Source organism: Lissotriton helveticus, chromosome 7 (assembly GCF_964261635.1).
Source record: "Lissotriton helveticus chromosome 7, aLisHel1.1, whole genome shotgun sequence".
In the NCBI taxonomy this organism is placed as follows: domain Eukaryota; kingdom Metazoa; phylum Chordata; class Amphibia; order Caudata; family Salamandridae; genus Lissotriton; species Lissotriton helveticus.
Window position 1 is genome coordinate 790720218 of NC_136068.1, and position 26218 is coordinate 790746435.

Sequence of the window (26218 nt, forward strand, 5' to 3'; positions counted from 1 at the left end):
TTTATGCATTAATTGAAATGTTGCTCTGTGGGCTTCTACCAGCCTGTAGAAGACCGGAGCACTCCATTGCATTCAATGGAGTGCTGCACATTCCAATGTTCTAGTATTGATTATCCCATTGTTTAGCATTTAAAGATCACAGATTGTAATAATGTGATGAATGTTATGCATTAAAACCATTTAACGATGACCTAGATATAAAATTAAATTTGGTGCATATTTGCTCATGGCATTAAATATGTGCAGATGTACTTAAAATGAGTTTCAGCGCACCTTTACTACCATATATTTTAACTGAGCACTTTTGGAGAGTACAAGAGAACTAACTGCTACGGCCTTTCAAAACAAATAATACTTGCTCAGTACTTATAAATATAACTAGATGTCATATAGCCGCAGGTAAACAATCTATTGTGGTAAACTAAAAATGCAAGACAGTGCAAGGCATTTGCTGGTTTGTTGTTCAACCATTGTCGTATTTCACCTAGTTCCCTGACCTGGGACCTTGGATTGCTTTAATTGGGAGTTATTATACACCCACATGTCCTTCTTCTAACAGATTAAGGTGCTAATTAAAACCTTCAACTCAATATATTCATGACGTAAGCAACTGGTTACTCTACTTTTGGTTTACCATGCGGTTTATTTTCCAATGACGACAGTATAAAAGACTCCTCTCACCCTGAAGAAGTCGTTCTGATAAGGACGAAACGCATGGGCTGTGTCTTGATCATCCTGATCACGTTTTTAAAAAAAACATTGAAATAAAGAAGAACTTTGGAAGAATACTCTTTGGACGTGGATTTTATAAAAACTCTCGGTCTCAGCTTAATTGTGGTGCACCTGTGCTGTTGTTTTTAAATTTTAAAATACCTGTATTGGAATTACACTGTGACAGTGGGTGTTTGTCAGTGTGCACACACGTTTTTGGGTAGTTCCAAATTATATCTATATAAGTTAGGGATAGCACGTTAGGAGTTGAGGTCTATAGGGATCCATTGTCTAGCATCCAGCATTTAGGAGTAGTAAGGTTAGGATTCCTAAATTTACTACTCCTAAATGCCCTTTGTAAATACCGAAAGTCGTAAAGTTAGGATTTTGTCGCAGATTACTTTTGTGAATCGGGCCCTTTGATCTCAATTATTTATATCAAGTGGCTTGGACTATGATTCAGAGGGGTAATCTTGTCTCAATTCAGTTTAACAGAGGAGGGGACATATTTAGAATGTTTTCTATTGGCAAATGATTTTAATCCCGATAGAGAGTTCAGCTGCTAACTTTTTTATTGAATTTCTAAACTTACCAAATGATACATCCTGGCAACAAAAGGAATTTCAATTTCTTTGAGCCCAGAAGAATTTAAATTTCAAAGCTCCAAGGGCTTTCCTATGTCTGATCTTGTATTCAACCAGTTTTATTGCTTCCTAATTGAAGCCTCCTGAACGATTTACACTCCAGAGGACAACTAGCTTTCCATATGCAGATCTTGTGTTGGTTCCATCAAGGGAATTGCCAAATGGCCTGATTAGGCCCAGGATAAAACACTACCATTTTAAACGTTCACGTTTCTTTAAGTTGCCTTCTTTTCAACACAATGACTTTTTACACACATTTGCATGCAGGTTTAGTTTCTCTGAAACAACATTGCTTACAATTCCACTTCATAAATACACTATCATGACACCTTGAACATTTAGTGCTGACCTAGACACACATTGTGCAAATGTTGTTGTTTGCTATACGTCGATGAGGCGACTGGGCAATCACAAAGACAATAAACAATGTCAGCTCAGCTGAAGCCTCAACACAGAAGCATGGATGAGGTTATTACAAATGCATAAGTATTTCTGTGCTTGAATTAGAGGAACACGTGGCTGTCATTGCGAGATTGTTGCTGTTTCGGAGTCTCAGCCCATCTCTTTTCTGTTTATCCCTGTGAGGAGCAATGTCCAACTTATGACAAGGACGAGGAGCCATATACCTTGTCGTTAGATTATTGGGGTTTCGATCATCCAGTAGGGGATGATCTCTAACCTAGGCAACTAGATTAGAAAGCGCATAGTAGGAATATATTATACACAGTACTTATATGCTAGCGAATATACACTAATTTAGCACAATGGTGGAATTGTTCATTTCATTTTTTGACCATCCTTTTCTTGCTGTTCTATTAAACATTGCAGCGCATATATTTTATATAAGAATCACAATGGTTCAATACATTTTCAAAATGCCCCTTTGTGTATTTCTTGTGAATCTCTCTAAGTGAGCATGAGTGACTGAGCAAAAAGGTACTAGATCGATTACCACAGTTCCTTGGGGAGTCAGGGTTGTCATGTTCTGAAGTTGTCCAAACCATTTGTTACCTTACCAAGTTTTGGGGTACTTATGGTGGCACTGTGAGCTAGCAGGTCTATAGGCTAACATATCCTGAGTGGGTGCATGGAGTCAGTCTGGCACCATTCTGTTTATGTTGTCCAACAAATTAACAATTTCTACTAAAAGTGGAAACTGTATGACAGAATGCTTTCTCAAATGGCCCAGTAGCGTTGGGGATGTCGGAGGCTGGACATTACACTTTGCACCTTATTTAGGGTGGATGGTGTGATATTCTTTTTTATCTGTCTGTCACAACCAGGTAAAACCTGATGGTGAGGGATGTAATAAAATGAATAATGGTCCCCACACCCAGGAAAAAAACTCACAGGGTATGGGTGGTTCATTATTTAATTTGAAATAATAAACTCTCATGAACTAAAATGTTAATAACATTTGATGAATGGCCATTAAAACTGATATCAGCCATCCTTCAAACTTTTTGTTCATTGACAAGAACTGCCATGACAGCAGTTACTGTTAAGATACAAAGATCACCATAGACCTGTGGTGATCCCTAAATTTGGCAGAGGGTCCATCAGGGTGTCAGGTGTAATGTCCTCTTCCACCCAGATGGACTGTAGTCGATCTGAAAAACCCTAAATCAGTCTCATAGTTATAAAAGCAAGCTGAGCTCTGATCAATTGTTGCACAAGTCCATATTCTAGCCTGATTTGGTCATCCCTACAGCATTGGGTTGCCAAATGACTTTCCTGAAAACTTGAGTGTAGGAATTTACTTAGCCCTCATCACTTATAAGAGTGGCTTCACAGAGATACTAGGAAAAGTCATACAGAGGCAGTGGAAAGCGAATGCCAATGCTTTGTTCTTCGAGACTGAGAAATGAAAACAGGGAGAGCAACTATTCACTTAATCAGACCCCCAGATAATTGTGTTTAGGGTAAGACTGGGTGGTGAACTCTGCTCCGCTCACAGAGTTTGCAGAGTTTTCTGCACTCCCGTAGTAAAAAGCCTGCGAAAGTCTTGCTATCTATCAATCTGTGATTGTGTGCGATTCACTAGAGTCACCCTTTTCATATGATGGGTGTGAACTGAACCTGTCCAACTATCCGGTATGAGTTTTGATCCGAAGTCACTCCAAAACATGAAAACTAAACAGCCAGTCCAATACTCCTTATCAAATTTAAAAAGTGCTGATGGCAGCCCATTTGTGCCTCACTACGCTCAAGACATTTTATACCTAGCATAATCATGGAAAGACTTACAGCTAAGATATACCCTTTTTTATCAAGTTATCAGCTGGTATGGACCACTTAATTCTCCTCACTAACTCAAACTCACCTATTTTACCCATTGCTAATTATTTGGTAATACAATATGTGACTGAAGATAGCACCTCCGTTGTGGGGGTGTCCCCTCTATGCACAGCGAAAATGATTGTTGATTTACATCAAGTAAGTGTAAGTCTAAAGGGGGTTAATCGTTTTTCATTTATTGATTATATTCACTTTAAATGATGTTTATAGTCCACATAAATTCAAAACTGAAAACAATGGAACTGAAGTCTCCAAAATGTGTTCCAAATGTGTAGTCCCACTGTATTTCCGGCTACAACACATTCACCCAACTCCTGTTTTTCTTTTTAGTTAGCGCATTTTTCATCATTCATTTTGAACCATTTTTTTCTGAGCACCGACCTTCATAACGAGAGCATGATCACAATAGCATGACACGTCCTGGTAACCCGACTGGTATTTGCGGACACAATCATTCTTATGTTTCCGAACCCGGTTTTTTCAGCACAAACTATTAATCACGAGCACTGTCACAGTAGCATGATGCGTTCATTCCACTAATAGGCACGAACACACGTTAATCTTTGAGCGCCTCCAATTTATGTTGTGAATTGTACTTTTTTAACTGGCGTTCTACACCAAAGAAGCAATGGAATATCGTCACCTGGTTAACTCGAGCAAGCATGTCAACCAACTAGTATGTCGCAAACACATGTTTCGGGATTGCATGACAGAGCAGCCAGCATGGTACCACCGGAGTTTCCTATCTGGTCAGTTACGAACACAGTGTTTGGATTTTTGCAACACGTTTGATATTACGGATATGGACAGCGCTGTTCAATGATCCCAGCCTTTCTACTTCATTTTTTAGGAGTTCAATATCCCCTAATGAAAGGATCCCAGTAGCCCAAAATGCATTGGGACTACTAATTTGGAACACAACTTGGAAGACTTTAGTTCCATTTTTTTCAGTTTTGACTTCACGTGGACTACAAAGATCATTTAAAGTGAATAAAATCAACTCATGAAAAAGGATGAACCTGCTTAGACTTACTTAATGTAAATTAGCAATCATTTTCGCTGTGCATTGAGTGGCCCTCCAGGGAGAGGAAGCATGTGGAGCATGGGGTGGAGGGGCCTGCACTACTGATCTCTTGTTGTGTCAACTATTTTTGTGTTAACAAATTGAAACAATAACATGTCATTATATTTCTGTTGTCTCCGCAGGTGAACTCTGGCCAGGTGCTTGGATTCCAAGCCGAATGTGGTGGAGATTATCAAGGGCCTCACAGACTCGGGCAGCCACAGTGGAGACATAGGAGTCGATGAGTAAGTCAGGGGGACAATGAATCAAGTTAGGAAAGGTGCCAATGGCATTCCAGGGCAGGCTGGGGGGGACTGTGACTCAAAGAGACTAACTTCGACCCTTTCTAGCAGGGTGAAAGATACCCCCTTTTCCTAAGGGGGCCCAAATGTCAGTACAGGCACATTGTTGGTGGTTTTGTAACGCATGTCATGTCTTCTCTATCCAAAGTGGCCGTGACGGTCGTACTCAAGCACAACATCCGATCGGCAACCGGTTAGTCTTTGAGTCGCTTATGGTAAGTAAAGTTAGCACAGGTCCATCATGCTGCACGTAACCAAATGATACGACAACCGCAGCTGAGGGATGGGGGTTCTGTGGCAACAAGGTTGAATTGATGGCAAGCATAGGGGCAAATGGCGGCTTGCCACACCAATTTCCTTTTTATGTGGCAATTTCTTGCATGAGGTTCCTAGTCATCGACCGCAGGTATCAGTACTCAGTCAAGGTGCCTAGACTGGGCAAAGAGCATTATGAGGGTCCAGGAACAAGGGGAGGCACTCAGCCAAACCCCAGCGTCAACAGCCAGACCCAGAGCTGCCCAAGCCCATGAAGGCTCTAAGGGGGCTAAGGTCCCCCGTCACGCCACCGCAACTCTTCCCAAGGCCCTAAGAAGGGTGGCAATGTGTTCTGGGCAGGAAAGAGTGATACCGTCAGGGGGCCCCGGAGGCAACTCAGAGACGGGCAACCTCCCGCAGTGGGGAGGTGGGCCAGGACAATAAGGACAAGATGGGCAAGATAATGCAGGCAATGTTGGGCATCATGGGGGAATTCAAATCATTGTATTGTATTATATTGTATTGTAATTGCATTTATATAGCGCTTACTACCCCTGACGAGGCGTTGAAGTGCTTTTCGGCGGGTAGCACACTACTCCGGGACCCATAGAGGATTAGTGTTGAATTAGTATATTGAAACATGCAAGTACATTTTAAGTGGTGGATAGGTTAGACAGTTATTTGGATTCAGAATGATAGCAGAAGGATAGAGGAGGAAAACGGTTTGTATTTATATAGCGCTTTTGCTTTACCAATGCTTGTTATTGTTGATTTTCCTACTATTGAAACAAACATTGCCTGCAGCGTGCTCACTCCATTCAGTCTTCCATACCTCACAAAGCACTTATACAACATGTGCCTGATTTACAAAGATAAACGGACACGTCTGTGCAAGTGTACGCCTCCTCAGCATTCACAAAACTGCATTCCAATTATAAGTTTACGAGTGCGGAAATTCCACAGTCAAGGCCTGTCCTATATTTTTATGTGCAGAGTTCCCCACCCCGACTTCAGCTTCTCCACACTGATAAACCTACTTTCAAAATGCAGTGTTGTGAATACTGAAAAAGCGTAAACCTGCACAAAAGTGGAAGTTTACCCCTGTGAATCAGACCCTCAGGCCTTACAAGTTCAAAACTGCCCCAATTTGCAAATGTGGGTCACTTTAATTTGGATTCCGGGCCTATTTTCTGTCTCAGTTTGACCTTGGCTCCAGCACTGGCAGAGCCCAGGTGGGGTGGGACTCATTTTATGAGGTTCATGTTGGTGAAGGATTGTGCTCATTTGCCGGGGTAATTTGTCGTAAACTGGATCTCACCACAGCTGTCAAGCAGTTCTCATTATTGCAATGATCCTGAGTGTTCATGGCTGATCAGAGTTCGTGTTTTTAACAGGGCAGGAGGCAAGCCTAGAGAGGAATGCGTGATCTCACCTGGAAATTTATGAGTTGCATTTAATGGATTTGGCAGGAGACGGGAATAGCTTAGCGCCCTCCTCCTGAAGTCTTGGCCAGCTCTTGCCCAGTGCAGAGGTGCCGCCGGACGCTGAACAGACAGGCTCTCTTTGTGAGGGGTACAAGGCTCTCACAAAAAATCCGGCAGCGTAACATTTGTCAGGCTCATCTTCTGAGCTGCTTGGGATTCTGGGAGATACCAGACGGAGGCTGTTGAGAGCCTGCTCTTGTGAAAGCTTTAAAGATGTGCTTTGAAGAAGCGACTAGCACTTGAACATGAGCCTTTAATTTAATTATTAATTATTTAAAGGTAATGAATAAAAATGATATGTATCCACAAGATGATTATTCAGTTTAAACAAAGGGGCTATCCCATGCAAGTATTGGAGAGTGCTTTGCAACCTGCGTCTTCAAAGAAAAGAGATGACCAGTTAGTCACTACAAAGAAAATGGAAATGAGGAAGCAATGACAAGATTTATTATGGATTTCAACACCTCCATGTAGCATTACGAAAAATTCTTAGTAAGAATTGGAAAATTCTGACCTTCAATGAACATTTCTGATAACTTTTCCCAAGCCAACTACCGATAAGTTATAAAAAAGCACAGAGCCACATGTCTCCAGCTAAAATGAAACCAACCAAGTTGTTAAGTAAGAATTAAGCTGGTTTTTTGAGATGCATTAAATGCAAAGCCTGTGAGCATGGAATAAACAAGGCAAGTTACAAACTGTTACTTTCAATCAAGGAGGGGGGAGAAGGAAGGTTCGTGGTCCCTTCAGCTTCCTAGGCTAGTTACAAAAAATCAATGGTGTGGGGGAGAAGGGATCACTTTTCCTAAGTAACCAGGGTTATTCTTAATTTTCGTTCCTATACCAATAAAAAACCCTCATTAACGTACTTCGGATCGAATGGCGGTATATCTTGTTTCTCCGCCTCACTTATTACGTGATAGCATCATCATAGGGTTAGTTGTTGTGCTACCTCCACCTGGAGGTGAACCACTGGTTAATACCGTAGTGATGAGAGACAACTGTGATAAGTGAGATTAAAGAAAAATATTATAAAAAGCCCTAATGACCATAGAAAAGTAAATTTAATTGCGTCTTGGTATAAGGCTAATTAAAATAATGGCGTACATAATAATGGGAGCGAATTTTGCCTACAAAGAATTGCCATTTTTAAGTTTGTTTATATGTTTGTTTTTTCTTCCGTTGATTTAGCTAGCATATTGAGATTAAGCACAATTAGCTATTCTCTATCTATGTTGTTTGTGTATTTCCTTTCTACCCACAGGTACCACCCGACCTCCATACCGGCCAGGTACAATACCTAGACCACTTTTGTTACTAACAGGTACACAATCCTTAGGTCCTGAAGAAAGCCCACTTGACCCCTTCTGGGCGACCATAGGACTGAAAAATGTCGACCTTTTTTTATTGGACATACAATAGTGTGGAAGACTCCTAATCACTCTTCCTACGCACGCCAATATTTTAATTAGCCTTATACCAAGACTCAATAAAATTTACTTTTCTATGGTCATTAGGGCTTTTTATAATATTTATCTTTAACTCCTTCCATGCTCATGACGGAGCCCCTCCGTCATGAGCCTCGGTTGAGCTGTGCTCATGACGGAGCGGATCCGTCATGGCCCGCTCGGCGCACCTGCGCGGCGCAAATTCCGCGCCTGCGCTGGATGTTCCATTGAGCGGGCGGGGCCATGATGGAACCGCTCCGTCATGAGCACAGCGCAACCGCGGCTTGTGACGGAGCGGCTCCGTCACAAGCATGCGAGCGCCGCTCGGCCCCCCTAACGCTACGGCGGAATTGCCGCCTCAGCGAAGGAGTTAATCTCACTTATCACAGTTGTCTCTCATCACTACTGTATTAACCAGTGGTTCACCTCCAGGTGGAGGTAGCACAACAACTAACCCTATGATGATGCTATCACGTAATAAGTGAGGCGGAGAAACAAGATATACCGCCATTCGATCCTAAGTACGTGAATGAGGGTTTTTTATCGGTATAGGAACGAAAATTAGGAATAACCCTGGTTACTCAGGACAAGTGATCCCTTCTCCCCCTCACCATTGATTTTAAGTTACAAACTGTACAATGGGCAATTAAAGGAAATAAGAACGCATTATATGGGAAATGGAGTATGTGGTGTATGATTTACAATGCACCTGTGGAAACAGCTATGGGCCACATGTACAAAAATTAGGAGTTGCGATTTTCAAATTGTGATTTTTAATGAATTTCAATTGGGAAATCGCAATTTCTAATGTAAGAATGTCTTAAAATTAGGATTTTTCTCAGTTTAGTAGTAGTAAAGTTAGGACTCCTAATTTTAAGACTCCTAAATGCCTTCTGTGAATACCGAAAGTCTTAAAATTAGGATTTTTCTCAGTTTAGGAGTACTTTCCGTATTCACAGAAGGCACTTAGGAGTCTTAAAGTTAGGAGTCCCAACTTCACTACCACTAAACTGAGAAAAACCCTAATTTTAAGACTTTCGATATTCACAGAAGGCATTTCGGAGTCCTAAAGTTAGGACTCCTAACTTCTGTGAATACCGAAATGAGTAAGTGCCTTCTGCGAATACCAAAATGAGTAAGTGCCTTCTGTGAATACCAAAATGGTAGTAAGTTTAGGATTTTGTCTTAAGTTAGTTCTGTGAATCGGGCCCACTGATTTAATATGAGATTCAGTGATCCAGAAATACTGAGCAAATCAAGACTATTTGAACTGAGATTACATAGAAATTGTTTATAAGGTTTTGTGATTTACAAATTTAATAGTTTAACTTACTTGAAACATTGATTACCAAGTGTTGATTTGTAAAATGTTTCATCATGTTTTGTTCTAAACCTTGATAAGTCAACTCATCCAAATCACTGACAAAGAGTAACAAAGTTTATTATTATAAAAAATGTTGCACAGTGCGATGTCACAAAGAGGTGCAGCAAGGGAAACAAATGGTGAAAACAAAGGGTCAAGCCAGGATGTCTGTTACGTTACTGAGTTTTTAAAAAATGGTTGAGGGACTTTTACTCTTTCACTTTAAAATGACTGCTTGGCCCAGCAGACTCTATGGCCCAGCCGAATGCTGCTTGCCGAAACCGATCGGCCATTGTTTGTACATTTGTAATGAATGTGTGAATCAAATAAACCTCACAAACAGTACAGATTGCAGTTCCACCTCTCAATTTTTCATCGAGGACGGTGTGCGGGAGATTGCATATACACACACAACACACACACAAATATTACACAGTGGTAGTTATGATTCAGCTGCACTCTCCATCGAAAAGGCAATTTTTAATTGTTTATAACGGTTGAATCGGTGGACGGGTTTGCACCTGCATGACAATTTTCGTGTAGATCCATGCAGGGGGAAAATAAGGTACGGGTGAAAAAATATTTGTTTTCCCATTTTAGCTCCCATAGAAATGTTAACTTGTGCTTAAAGCCCACATCGCTGAACAGATACTCACCAGAGGTGGCATGAATGTAGAATTTCACTAAATAAGTGTGATTTAGATTTGTTTGGTGTAAATAGTGCAGTAGATTTAAACATAAAAAAAGTTGCTGAGCGAGATTTAAAAGTTTAACATTTTTGTATGCCTGTGCCTTTTGGGATTTACGCATCCTCCACAGAACCAGAAATTTAAACAAAACCTGATTGGACGAAGGAGCATCTCTCTTGTCATCCCTTTCAGATCCAGAGTTGGTACATGGAATTGAGTGATCTGGTTGCCTGCCACCAGAGAAACATTTCTCTTGCAGAACCCATTTCAAATATGAATGGTGGAAATCAGGTACATTATAAAACAGGTATTTATCTAAGCAGCCTCTTCTTACGCAAGGTGAGCTCTGGGTGACGTTTACTTCAACTGTGAGACGAGTGTGGGCGTTTATTGATGATCCCTAATATTATTAACAGTCTCAGCAAAGCTAATCCCACCCATCACTGCACTCAGTGTATTGATGATAATAACATAATATATGGTACCAAACGTAAAACGCTTAACATCGAAGAGGCGGACTGAATGAAAGTCAGGTTGGGCTGGGGCAGAGTCAGTGACTTATGTCAGGAGAGCTGGAGATGCGACTGACTGTGGCCACCCCCAGCTGGCATTCAGTGACAGCAGCCTGGCTTGAATTCTGTAGAGTTCACCAACAGACCGATCGAGCCTCTGCAATCTTGCATTTCCAGCCTAAGGTTTTCTGAGTGTGGAACTGTCTGTGGCTTACACATGTAGGTGTGTGTGCTCTGAGTCAATGAACTGGTAGCGTGGAGAGGTAAGTGAATGCATTGAAACTAAGCCACCCAAGAAGGAGAAATGCAAAAGCATCCGGACCACAGGGAGGGACAGGACGTAACTCTTCAAGGAGTGATATCAGCAGAGTGAGGGTTCAAAGAGTACAAACACGCTGAGTGCACGCAAAGGTAGTTCCTGAGTAGCCCTCAGCTTCTGCTGAGTAGCCAACAAACCCCGATCCCACTTTCATACAGCACAGCACTTACAACAGTGGGCTCTGTGTGGAAGGCAAGGGACACCCAGCAGGGGCAGTTAGATGCAGGACCCACAGCTGCTCCCCCGGCATCACCAGCCAGCCTGGGCAACCAAGAGGGCGCAACACCAAAACTGGGCCAACTCAATGCCCACCCTCACATGCCCATGAGCTGCTCCAATGATGGGCTAAATGCACCAAACTGGGCAGAGGTCATTGCCACACAGACAGTCCCCCAAAACTGGCAGCCCGAGAGTCAGACGTGCCCACCTTGCTGGGGGTCCCCCCACGCCACAGGGGCCATCAGCTCCTACACCAAGCCTCTGCCCACAACCTAGCCAGGCAACAGGGCAGATGGCCTTGACACCCAACACTTGCCCCTTGCCCCTGTTGTTTCCATTGCACCATTGGTGTCAGGCCAGTGTTACCTAGCATGGCAGATACTGCTAGCAGCCAAGGAAAGTATATGGAGGCAGGAATTTATCAATATACTCACACTCCTCATGCACATCAAGGATGGGTTGGACAACAGACACATGGGTGGGAAACAGGAGGAAAAGAAGGGCAGGTGACTGGCTTGGCCAGACAGGTCAATAGAGAACTGGATCGTGGCTTTTTCCATTTTGTCAGCGGTCATCATGGAGAAGCACCCCGAGCAAGGTCCGGCATTGTTATAGGACAACATACAGCAAGACTATCAGGAGTCTGGGGATTGGGTGGTTTTATTATGAAATGGAATTCAGGAAAAAGGCCATGTGCCTTGAGCAAGACTGGGATAGGAAGGAGGTCCAGCTGTGTATGGAGTACATGGGAAAATTCTTCCCCTCACAGAAGGATTTCAACACAAATGCCTCTGAGGGATTTGCCCCGTTTAAACCCTCCCACCAGGCTCCAAAGCGAGCATTCAAGCAGCCCTTTTGGGGCACCAAGAGGGGGCTGGACAAAAAGGCTTCTCCAAGAAGCTCACGTTGAGCACTTGCAGGCTCTTTATTGCTAGTTCTTGCACCATGTCAATCTGGCAACAGCTGCTCAAAATGTGGGGCACCCCACCCACCTTCCCCTTGCAATGTAACCACAAAAAGCCTGCATGACGCAGACAGCAATTGACGTTAGGGTAGTAAACCCCAAAATTGGTTGCCAGCCCATTGCCTCGATCCCTCAAAAGACCCAGAACCTGATTCCACCCTCCTCCCTATGGGCCAAGGAACCCCTCTCCTATCAATCTGGTGGCCTTGTGTAGCTGGTTGAAGCAGTAGTCAAAGTTTAACGAGAGGGGTCTATTGGCGATGGGGGTTCTCGGAGGGTTTTACCATCCCCTTATAGGGTAGACAATGCTGGGCGTGTTAGCCATACAACCCCCTATGGGCATTATATTGCTTGTAGTATTAGCCATCCAGCCCCCTATAAGAAAGACAGTGCTGGGTGTGTTAACCATCCCCCCCATGGGCATTAGATTGCTGGGAGTGTACACCAGACCTTGGGTGAGCAGTAGCACCTGGAACATAAAATCCACCTTCAAGCAACCATGGGTGGTGGACGAGAAGCTACACAAGGATCTGGGCCTCAGGCATGTGGTGGGCCAGCTCTTGGTCCCCCCTCTCCCTTAATTTGTAGTATCACCACTATGTTTAGTCCCGGAAATAAAGCCAGGCAAATTTTGGTTGATCCACCACTTGTCACACCCCGAGGGCGACTTGGTTAAGTATTGCTTGTTTGGTAACATGCACAACATTTGATGAGGCAGTGGACCTCGTGAGGAGGGCTGGGACAGGGCCATGCTGGCCAAAGCAGACACAGAATCAGCTTTCAGGTTGCTTCCAGTCCAACCCAAAAGTTTCGACCTCCTGGGCTTCCAGTGGGGTGAGAAATTCTACTTTGACAAATGTATGCCCATGGATTGTTCCATTTCATACTCCTTCTTTGAGGCTTTCAGCACTTTCCTGGAATGGGTGGTGGTGGTGCATCCAAAGGGCTGGCCACTCACTACACAGATGATTTCTTGTTCATAGGCAGATCGGGCACAACAGACTGCGAGTCCTATTTGCATGCTTTCCAAGAGCTAGCGCGGAACTGGGGGTGCCTCTTGACATTGAGAAAACTGAGGGCCCAGCCACGATGCAGTCTTATTTGCGTATAGAATTAGACATGGTTAAAGACAGGTCTAGGTTCCCTGAAGAGAAGGTCAGGTCGCTCCTGGCAGATATAGAGATGGTTTCGGCAAAGAAGAAAGCAACATTGAGTGCCATCCAAAGGCTGCGGGGCAAACTGAATTTCACATCTAGAATCATCCTTGCTGGGAGGGTCTTTGCCAGGATATTAGCTAGGGCAACCCAAACGTCACCCACAAACACCACCTTATTAGGCTCAACAAGGGGCTGAAGGAAAAGCAAATAATGTGTGCTCAGTTCCTGGGGCAATTCAGTGGCTCCCTGTTGTGGAGGTTCCTTTGGGCTTCTAGTCCTGAACTGTCCCTATTTACAGATGCTTCAGGTAGAGAAAGTTTTGGTATCATATTTCGGAAACAGTGGTACACACAGAAATGGCCCAATGCCTGGCAAAAGAGGAAAGTGGCAGAAAACATTATGGTATATTCCAATAGTGGCCTCCCTCCACTTGTGGCCCAACAACATAGCTGATAGGAGATCCTTTTCTAGTATGAAAACATGGCTGTGTGCTATGTCTTAACCTACTTTCCTTTACAGCCTATGTTAGAAGTCTGGCTATATCATCAAGAATGGAATGAGAAGGTTGGGGATGTCTCCAAGAGAATGTGGGTTCTGGCGCAGAGAGACCTGTTGGATGAAGGGTGGTGAGTTGGAGATTGTACTGCTTCTTGGAGGGTTTGATGAAGCAATCCTGATGTGAAGACGAATAAAGCTCCTGTCTTCCTGGACATGTATATTGGATTTATTACCGTGGTGCAACCTATCAAATCCCACTCTGCCTCCTGTCCCGCCGTTCTGAGTTTGCTGAGGGAGCTGGTAAAAAATTGTTTGCATAGGAACACTGAGTTCCGGGCGAGACACATTGAAGGGGCGAAAAATAATGCGGTAGATGCTCTTTGTCGATTCCAGTGGAGACGTTTCTGGCCTGCATAGTCGCAGGTGAACACCTCCATGTCACCTTTCCTGCACCACCTATGGCACCTCTTGCAGTGAAGCCACAGCTCACCAGCCTATGTGAACTCTCACTTGCCCCTGAAACAAGGGTTATGAACAGGAGCTGCGTCAGCACAATCAGTAGAGTGGCAGCGAGCATCAACGTCAGTGCCCACTCTTTGGCAACAAGGGTATAGGAATTTGTTTTATGGGCCAGGGAGGAAGGAAAGAGGCTCTCCTGGGTGATAAGCAACCTCGCAGCAGTGGCCCACCAGCCAAGCTACCAGGTCTCCCAGACCCCACCACCTCTTTCCCCCTCAGAGTGGCCTTAATGGGCTAGGGGACCTCTGAGGACATGCTGAACTGGGTCCAGAGTGCCACATATTTCAGCTATGAGGTGGCCCTCTTCTTGATGGCCTTTGTGATAGCCTTTTATGGGGCATTCAGGTGTGGGGAACTGGCTGCAAGGTCAAAGGGGACACCAGCCTGCATGCCTTAGCCTGGGAGGAAATCTAAGTCAGGGAAGGGACCCTTTAAATAAAGGTCTATAGATCCAAGACCTACCAGAGAGGGTGTGGCAGGACCATTGGGCTGACCACACTGAGTAACCCAGCCTACTGCCCAGTAGGACTGGTTAGAGTGTATTTGTCCATCAGGCCCCCAACAGGAACCTAGTTATTATGCCATGTGGATGGCACCCCCCTTACTCACCCACCACCAGCTCACCCAGGTTATGTCGTCCTGCCTCTGCATGGTGGGCCACAAAGACAAACAAAATGTCACCCATTCATTTAGGATAGGAGCAGTAACAACAGCCCACAAAGCAGGTCTCCCCCAACAGCATCAAGAAACTGAGCCAGTGGGAGTCAGACTGCAACAATCTATACATCAGGCCTTGAGACATTGCCAGCAAGTCAGGGTCGGGAGGGGGACTTAAGAGGAACAGATTCATTGGAGGGGCAACACACAGAGGACCCCAGGCAGCACACTCTTTGTAAACAGGTTTGCAATGGCCTGTTTTGTACACCAGTGTTAATTGGGCAGAAAAAGGAAGCTGCCTTGATCATGTTACCTAAACAGAGATTTTTGTGATTGCAGTAGGTACTAACAATGTGATGCTGTTTTGCAAGTACTGTTTCCGTTTACTCATTAAATAAGTTTAACACAGTGCCCAAGTTTTGCTTTATTCCTTACCAGGCGTCAGAGTTTGGGTCACCGGCCACTTCTTTGTCATAAGGGCAGCACAGCAGGCCAAGTCAAGGAGCTGGAATCATGGCTTTTCCCACACCGACATAATGTGGATGGGTTTTCTGGGCATGCAATAGGCAAACCTCAAGAATAGACTGGGCCAGGGCTTAGCTAGTGACACCAGAGGCCCCAACACACTCATAATCCACTTGGTTGGCAACAATTTGACCACACTTGGCAGGTGCCCCCTGGTACAGGCCAAGAAGGGTTATCAGCAGATGCATGTGGTCTTGCAAGATTTTTTGATCTGAGATGGGGGCGCTAGAGGGCGCCAAGCAAGATGGCAGCACTTGCATGAGGCTCTGGTGGTTCAGGTTCAGATCCGTCCATTATCCTGGTCATCTCGACACTTAAAGACGTGAAAAGCAAAGATCTGTGCATCGGAACAACGCAGCTTTACACATTACTCAAAAACGTAGACGTACCTGCCTGCTATGCTTCAGAAGTAGCCGCCGATCCCCCCCCGCTCGAGGCTTACAACATGGCAGCGAAGGGAGTCTGATACGCAGTGCTGGGAGGCACTGGAGAAATCGGTGAGAGCGGCTTGCCTGAGATCGAGTCCTCTGCGGGGAGCGCATGAGTGGAGAGCCCGGTCATCGGCTAGAGGAAGCTGTGAGCAGATCTCTGCGGCTCTGCGGGCCTCTAGGGAAGAGTGGGGCCACAGCGCTGATAAGACTACAACCGGTGAGTGCCAGACATCCCCCGGGGCCGGCTGGCCCTCCTGTGCGGCGGAGACCGTGATGGGCATCTGGCGCCACCTTACCCGTGCAGGACAGTAAATTAATTTGACGGCCTAATGGCACGAAAGAACCGACCACACTCCGGTGCCCAGCTGCCTCTACTGCGCGGACGTCGCGCGGCACACATGGACTCAAAAATTGGGTGCGGCGAGGGTGCAGATTGCTCTAGGAAGCTGCGCAAGCCCCAGTCCTGAAGACACATTGAATTGCTGTGGCAGGGAGCACTTTGCAGCGTGTCGCCCCCCCCTGGTGCGGCCTTGCAGGAAATATGTGTGCGAGCTTGACGCAAGAGCGAAGGCCCGATCTGTGGGCCAGACCCGTTGCTGCCTGCATGATGCCCCGCCCTGAGACACCCCCTTGGGAAATACTTTGTGCCCTTGTCTGAACTGACGTATATTGGGAAGCAGATAAAGGAGAGATACGGTTTACAAGTTTGGATCTGGCGGTGGTTGCCGCGGGCAGCCCTGACTACTGAGAGAGTTGTACTGGAGAAGCTGGTGGGGGCGCGGCTGAGGGCATATACCCCAACACTGAGGCGATCCCCAGGCAATCTCACGTGCCCTGCAGCGTCCTGCATGCTGCCACTGCTGATCCGCCCCTTTTACCGGCACGCTTGGGGAAGTCAGGGAAGGGGAGGATAGTGGGTTTATGGACCCCCTTCTGGCCAGGGCACGCTGGCCGCAGTCTGGTCTACCATCATACAACCTCCTGCCATCCCAATAGGCGGTGAACGATAGCTTCTGGGCCCTCTCCTCGGTGGCACACCTGACCTCCAGTCATCATGTGGAAACCAGATGGGCGCCAGCCGAAGCTTAATTTTGAGGCGTGAAAGAGTACCTGCTCCCAAATGGACCCCGAGGACAACCTGGCAGAGGCACCGGCACCCTCAACTGCGGACCTGAAAGACCCATTACTTGCAATGCAGTCCATCCTTACCTGCATAGAATCCAAAATGGACTCCATGAATGCTCGGCTAGATGGTGTCACGCACAGAGTAGACAAACATGAAGATCGACTGACGGAGGCGGAGAGATGTATTTCGGATTTGGAAGACACCTCCACTGCGATGACGACTCGAACGCTGGAAATGGAGAGGGTCCTAAAAGTTATAGTGGCCAAGAATGAAGACTTAGAATCCGGCTCCAGGAGAAACAGCCTCCGCAACCTGGGAGTACCGGAATCAACAGCTAACGGCAGAATGGAGGAATATGTAGAACGCCTCCTCATTACCCTGTTTGGGAGGGAAGCCTTCTTGCCGGTCTTGGTGGTTGAGGGGGCTCATCGCTCACTGGCAACTCGCCCGGTTCCTGGAGCCGCGCCCCGCCCAATAATCACCAGGATACTCAATTACCGGTACCAGGATACAGCCCTCAGCCTATCAAGGGAAAATGGACAACTCTGTGATGAGGGGATGAACATTTCAATGTATCCCGATTTCACCATGGCCATTCAAGAACAGAGAAGGACATTTCTCCCCGTGAAGAAGAAACTGCAACAGCTCAATATTCCCTACACGGTGCTCTTTCACGCCCGACTCAAAGTGACGCATCAAGGTAAACATCACTTCTTCAACACCCTGCAACTTGCGCAGGATTACATCAATACCTTGCCGAAGCCAGTGGCGAGTCACTCCTCCCCGCTTCACTGCCCAGGCGGTGGAGGGGACACCTCAGATGTATAATGAACAGATGCTGCCACGCTTTTTTTCATTAAAGGACTATGCTACACAGAAATGGACCAGGCTTCATGCATGTCGGGGGCTCATTGGAGTCTATGGTTGGGCGCCAGGGGCCGGGGAGAGGAGAGGTGCCCCCCGTTGTGCGTGGCTGCTGCTGGCCCCCCACATACGAGAAACTGAATACACCCACGGTGATCTTGGGGTCCCGTGGCGCAGAGTCGGCGGGTTGATTGCCCCCAAGTCCCTGGCCGAGATGATGCTGACAGCTATATCCTATCCCTGAACCGCCACGCTGGCAGACTCCTTTGGAACTGACGGATGCACCAGAAAGTGGAATGAGACAAACCTACATATGACCACCCAAACACCCTCGATCCAGCGAGGAAGACCCTGGTCACCCTCTGGACTCCACCTCTCAGGTGAACCCTTACCATTACTGCTGTTCTTTTGACAGCTATGTTACAGGTTGAGCCAATTTCCCCTGTTGGGACCATGGCACTAAGGGGATAGTGGGGGGGGGAGAAGACCACCGCAGGATTGGGCTGCTGATGTGGGAGGGGGTTTGTTGTATGACCTTGTGAGAGGCTGAAGTCCTCGCGACAAGCCACATGCCACGGTTTTGCCAACCACTTATACGCCTAGCTATCGACGCTGGTTTGTTTCATACCACTGCTTAAGAACGCGCAACCTCAATCACCACCTGGACTGACAGTTCTAGACCCCCCACATACCACTTCCTTACTTGGAATGTACTTGGACTGGGAGAACCCCGCAAGCGCAAACACATATTATCTTACTTAGACTGCCATAATATACACTGTGCGATGCTGCAGGAGACACATTTTAAACCTACCACCCCCTCCATATTCTCCGCTTGCTGGGCCAGTTACACATACTTTTCCTCCTATTCATCATATGCCCGAGGTACATGCATCCTAGGAAGGAAATCCCTTCTATACACCCCAATAGGCTCCACCAAAGACAAACAGGGTCGCGACTCTATTCTCTGGGGAAGGCTAGCTGCTTAATCTCTTACATTTGTGGGCCAAACACGGATGATCCGGAATTCTTCCGGGTACTCTGGGGCAAGATTCTAGAGATAGGATCTACGCACTTACTCTGGGGGGGATTTCAATGTCACAGTTAATCCCACACTGGACTGCTCACACCCGCAACCACATCACTATTCCCATTCACAATCCACCCTGAAAATGATTGTTGCTGATTTTGAGCTGATTGATGCGTGGCGCCATCTGCAACCGATCGAGGCCGGAGTGTACCTGTTATACCACGGCCCGGTCCTCCAGGTCCAGAATCGATGCATGGCTCATCACCAAGGGCCTCATCCCCTGGCTAACACACACCTCCCATCTTCCCTGGACGTACTCGGATCACTCTCCAGTACTCGTCACTCTCAATCCCCGCTTGTGGCCTCTCCTTTTTTGTCTTGGCGCCTCAACCCATTATCCTTGCTGGACCCAGTATTCAAACAGGAACTGAAGCAGGAGATCACAGACTTTTTCCCTCGGAATGAGGATTCGGTGTCGGAATACTCCACGGTGTGGGAAGCATTCAAAGTTACCATACGCGGCTTGTGCATTGCAAAGAGTGGGGAGATCCTGAGTGACAGATCTCAAAAACATTGAGGCTGAATTGCAAACTAACCCCAGACCTGAGTTACAGGCTCGTCTGCGCAGTGTACTCAGTGAGTATCAGGAGACAGCTGAAAATTAGTGTAGATTTAAAGGGAAGTATTATAGGGCACGCGAATATGGAGATGGAGACAGGCCAGGAAAAATGATTGCGTCCTTAATTCGACCTCCGCAATTCTCAAACAAAGTCCTTGAAGTTGAGGATGAGGACGGCCAAATGCATAGAAACACGTCTGAGATCCTGGAGACCTTTCGCAGGTTCTACAAATGTATCTACAAGACTCATAGAACTCATCCAGTGGACTTCACCTCCTTCTTTGAGGACACTCCGATTGCCTGGTTAGGGGATGGTCAGAGGAAATTTCTTCTGCAACATCACGAGGATGAGGAAATTATATCGCCCAATAATGCAATTGCAATCTGGAAAAGCGCCAGGGCCGGACGGACTCCCGGACGAATTTTACAAAACATTCTATCACTTACTCATCCCGGTACTGTGGCAAGTCTATGAGGAAGCTCGTGAGACTGGTATACTTCCTCCCTCTAAGTGAGAGGCGTGCATCATTTCACTACATAGGCCGGGAAATCGCCTACTTACTGTGATTCGTACAGGCCCCTATCCTTAATAAATGTTGATCCAAAAAATGTTGCTAAATTTATCGCCAGCAGTATTAGTCCCCTCATGACAGCCCTGGGGCTTCCTGACCAATCAGGCTTTGTGCCCACAAAGCTGGCACCTCTCATAATCTGCGCACGTTGTTTGTGCTGCTCCACGATATCGACCCCGACATCAACACTACAGCTATATTTCTCGATGCCACTAAGGCGTTCGATTCCCTGGAATGGGATTACCTCGCCTTTGTCTTACAACGTATGGGTTTCTCCGCCCCCTTCCTGGCCTGGATAAACTTACTATATTCAGGACTACGAGCTAGAGTGATGGTTAATGGCATTCATTCGTCTCCCTTCATGATTACACGGGGCACAAGGCATGGGTGCCCCCTGTCACCTCTTCTCTTTGCCATACCCATTGAGCCCCTGGCAGCCAAAGTCAGACAACACTTTCGGGAATATGCATTGACTTGCCCAGAGAGGCAGATTCTAATCTCTTTGTACGCAGATGACCTTATATTATACCTGCGGGATCCCGCCATCAGCCTTAACCCCATTCTACGCTTGCTCATCCTATTTGGCCGACTATCTGAGATAAACGTTAACTGCGGGAAATCCCAAATATTCCCTCTTACAGATTCCACATTAAGATTTCAACCTGATTACCATCTTGCGTGTTGTGTGGATACAATCACATATCTTGGCATCCATGTCTCCCGCTGCCGTGTGGAGCTCATGCGCTCCAACTATGGACGTACACTAGACCTAATAACTGACAAGATCACCAGGTGGATTGCGATGCCTCTTTCCATGGCAGCCAGAGTATCTCTGATCAAAATGGTAATATTTCCCAAACTGCTCTACCTCTTTACCAATATTCCTCATGCTCCTAGTCAATATTTTTTTTAATGCATCAAAACCCAGCTGATCTGGTTAGCGTGGGACTCTATTTCATCTATGCCCAGGCTCACTTCGCAGCCTATTGGATGCACCCCCCCCCTACATGCCTCACCTAGCAATCAAAGATGGATAAATGGGCCCCCACAACTTGCACAGCTTTTTTAAGCACTCCCACAGTCCTCAGACACCTAGCATCTACAACTGTAAAATGCACCACCAGTGCATGGGGTGATCTGGCCCATAAACTCCAATGCCCTGTACTCTTCCTGCCACTAGCGCCGTTACAGGGGCGACACGATCTAGCAGTCACGACAGAGGGAGGATGCCGCCGCATGCTACATAAATTGTCCTGCCTTACTTGGGGCCAATTGTACACACACAGGAAGTTCAGCAGCAGTGAAGAATTCTTTGGCACCACATCCCCCACTCCCTTGGAGCGATTCTATTATGTGAGGCTTAGACAAGATATGCGTACCTTGACTCAATGTTTCCTGCTGGAACCCCCTGTTATGCTTCCTCTACATACCCTCTTACAGCAGACCTCCCCTGAGAATGTAGTGTCGCGACCTTATCGCACAACTCAAGGGTAATGGGAGAGGGACCGTGCTCTAGCCAAAGGCAAATGGGAGGCGGAATTGGGATATTCCATCACAGCCAAACAGTGATCCTTTTGCTGCCATCAGACTGGTGCCATCTCCGCCACTAGTAGGCTACACCTCATACATTACAAATATATTCACCGATTATATTACACGCCGGCTCGACTACACCTCTTGCATTTGCGAGACACTGACTGCTGTGATAGATGCGGAGCGGGGGGCGCTGACTTCGGGCACTTAGCCTGGGACTGCCCGTCTGTCCGGGAATACTGGAGAGAAGTACTTCACGCTCTGAACAAAATGACTGGAATACACATGCCCGATAACCCCCTCACTGTTCTCCTCTGCTACACAGAGCAACTCCCGCCAAAATACGGAGATATTCTTCCCTTGCCCTCTTGCTGACGAGCCTGCCGATGGGGACGAGCCTGGCTAAACTTATGCCACCCTCCTCTCGCCCTAGAGATATTTGGGCTCCTCTTCAAACATATCTTTTGGAACATACCGACACTGGGGACAAGGTTCCTGACACTAGTCAAAGGGAGGACGTGGTGCGAGATGTGGAGGAACTTTACGAAGCAGAGGGTTTCCTAGGGATAGGGACGCATTGACCACATTGCTTTGTTGGAGTGATTGTGATTAAACACGCAGGGAAAATGTACTTGGGTTATGGACAGTGGGTAAAAACCGAATTGGCAATGATTTGGCACAGAAGGCAAAAGATGGTGTTATTAATGTGGCTTATTGACCTTGATGTTTAAAGGTAATTGTTTGAGACCTGTGTTGATAGCTGTCTGTTATGTTTGCTCACCTGACGCGGCCAGCTCAATGTGGTTGTAGGCGGCTTGCTGTGTTCACTTCCCCACCGCCTTATGCAAAGAATGTCACGTATCGCAATACAGGCCCGCTGGGATGTAGCCACCTTGCTGTGTCATCTGAACGGTGTCAATAAAGATCTTTTTGAATTTTTAAAAAACAAAATAAAGATCATTTGAACTGAGATTATCCTACACAGCTTTTGGAGGGGGGCCAGATCAGCGGTGACTGTTGAGGCATCCCACAGATTGACCAACAGCTCCATGTGGAAATTCACAAAACAAAGGGGATGGGTTTTCATAAGGCACAGCATGATCAATGTGCAAACCGAAGGTTTCTTTGCAGAGGATGGAGTCCACCTATCGGACATGGGCATGGATATATTCCTGCTAGACTTACAGGAGGTCCTAGTGAGAGCAGGTTACAGGTAGCCCCCTCTGTGGGGTTGGCAGATTTATGGGGCGATCCAAGGGTTTCTGGTGCAGAATTCAACCAAAGAGGAAGCACAGAGGGTGTGCTCTTGGCCAACTACCCGTCAGGCCTTACAGCAGAACCCCGGGGAAAAAAGTGATGTTGCCTGTTAGTCCCACAGACAGTTGTACACCTAAGCAACTGGGGGCTTGCCCGGTACCACTCCACCACCTGGCATGAGTTCAGTGTTAGGGGGTCACAGTGGGAGGACCTCCAAGAGTATAGCACCCGTTGGTATATAGTCCAGGTGCTATTTGGCCAATCAGGTGGGCAGTCAGTAAAGGTTGCTAATCTATCCTGAATTGCCTGTAAGATAACCTAAGTTGTGTTGCCTGCATGTGCAAAATAAACCTGCATTGCTTCCTCCAAGAAAAATCTGGTGTCCTGGTCTTTTGTTTGAGTCACTCAGTTCATGTATCACTTGCATGCCGGGGGAGGAAGGGCTTTGGGGAATCGGCGCTATGTCTGTTAGCACCTTGCATCTATAGAATTATTTTCCATAGAATAGAATATGCACACAGAACTGATTGTAAAATATATCAAATCATTTGAAACATTTTGTCAGAACTTCATATTAGCACTCATTAAAGAAGCCTGGGATTCTCAGAAAAAGGCGTACAAGAGCATTTGTAGGCTCAAAGTTGTTTATTTCTAAAATGCAGCTTACATCCATTTATCAATAGACACATTAAGCAACCTTGATTCCAGAAAGGCAGTGCATTTTGATCTTATTATTATGCAACACACTAATGAGTTCACAGTTGTATTGTGTGCGCAATGAATGGATTTCTTAATGTGTATCTAATAATCATTGTCACTGCGGTGAAAAAGTCCCAGCACATTTGAATCCTGATGCCAGAATCCTCAGTAAGGCAAACTGCTGTTTGTGGAATGGAGTTTATCAGAGAGGGTGCTGTGGAATTCTTGTAAACCTCGTAGATTAAGTGTCTTCTTGTCCCTTGCTAACGTTGGCATACTCGGGCCCTAACCGTAGAAGCAGGGCAGCTGGCAGCATTACCAGACAGAGGGGAAAGGTAAACAAAATGTCGTGCATGTTTGGTCAGGATGACTGGCAGGCATAAGCGTGGGAATTCTAGTTAAATGCATTGACGCCACAGTGCATGCATAAACACAGTTCACAGCAAGATAGAACCGAATAGCTAAAGTACTGAGAGTGGTGCATTCTGAAAACATTAGGGTACAAGGACAAAACATACCATTTGCTGTGGAGCCAACCATTTTCCACAAACATTTTCCTAGATTGTACTGCAAACGGGAGCAAATTGCATAATATATTCTGATTCTCTTGAATTAAATAGAGAATTGTTTTTTTAATTATTATTGGTTCCTTTTGGAATCGTTCTGATAAATAATTTAAAAAAATGCATGTATACAGAAAGTAAGTGTCATGGGTTACACATCTCAGCAATGAATACAAAAAGTGCTAGTAAAAAATAAACTGAATCTACATGTAACAATAAAAACAACACATTTGAGACATTCAAATATATATATTTACATATTAAAGTGCTCTACAAGAGGGTCCTACAAGAAATAGAAGCATTTTTTTTTGTGGGGGGTGTATTTTTTTATTGAGCAGAGCATTAGGTTCATAAAATACATAGTATACTTAAAACCAGTTTGTACAAAAACCGAAACAACAGCTTCTCAATGCATAATGAAAAAAATCTTACTGTAGCAGCTAATCCTATACTCATTCACAAAAAACAATGTAGAAATATATTTTGTGAAAAGCAGCAGCAATGAAGAAAGTTACTAGTGCATCTAAAGTGTGATACCAATAAAGTGCTAGTGCCTTCTTCTCACCTAAAGCCGTCATTGACCAATAATACAAAATAAATCATTTTATAAAGTGCGACAGCTAGAAAAGTGCTAGTGCTTCTAAAGTGCCATGAATAAAAGTGCTAGTGCCTTATAATGAGAGCTGCTACATCAATTTACAAACATGAGTGTTACGATCCCTCTGTGGACTTTTCTAATTCATTAAAAAACTTCAAATTTTTTTCAAATTTCCTAATAGCCCCCACCCTTCTAGCATAGGCTTCTTCGAATTTTTGGGCCCTTATCATTTCCTTGAACCATTTCAACTGAGAGAGAGCTTCGCTCGATTTCCAATTCTGCAGAATTAGAGAACGAGCTACCGTACAAGAAATAAATACAAATGCTTTTTCAGCCTCGGATAGCATTGTTCTATCTCTGCAAAGTCCAAACAAAGCGGCTTCGGCCTCGAGCAAACACTCTTTCAGATTGCTTGCTCGATATCAGAAAAAACTGCCTCCCAAAAAGGCCTTAGTCGCGGACATGCATAAAAGTATGGCGCCATCCACCTTCTACATCGCTCTGACAGCGAAAGCACTTGTTCTCTACTCCCGGGAATCATTTTTTTAAAGGCTGCTGGAGTTAAATAAGAAAGGCATCATGATAGAAAGTTTTTTAGTACAACAAGGGGACCCAAACAGTTTGCTGAGGAACGTGGGTGAACAATGCTATTGAAGACAAAGGTCCTTAGCTTTTCAAGATCAAAAAAGAGAAAATAAAATATAGACCATAATAGGAGACTATATTAATCAATCACTGCCCAGCCGGACAGGATATTTATTTTAAACAATGTAAAGAAATTAGTCAACTGGTAATAAGGAACAATCCTGTACCATATTGGGGAAAACAAACAACAATTAGGAAAGGTTTTACAGGCAAAAAACGAGCATTTGTTGGCCACTTTTCAATCAGTGTCAAATTAAAGTTATGCCAAAGAAGTGCCAGACACAACAAGATTCAACATAGTAGTTAAGTCGTGAAAGCACTATAATTAGTCGACGTTTCGATGCCTTATGCTCTAAATTTATATGGGACCATCATCAGGACTGACATTTTTACAGCATTTGCCTGCCTGAATTATTAAAACAATTTAACAACCGCCAGGATGGGCGGAGCGGGGACCCCTAGGAGTGAGGGTGGTCGAGTTACTGGGGCTCGCCTGTAGAGACGGATTGTAGCGTCTGATTACTGTTAGGGTCCAGACAGTTAAAGTTGGGACTGCGGGACCACGTTGGAATTCACCGGGTGGTGTTCACTTTGGGCGAGGTTGCTCTACGGTGCATCAATCTGCGGTAAGAGAGCCGGGGGAGCGGTGTCCCA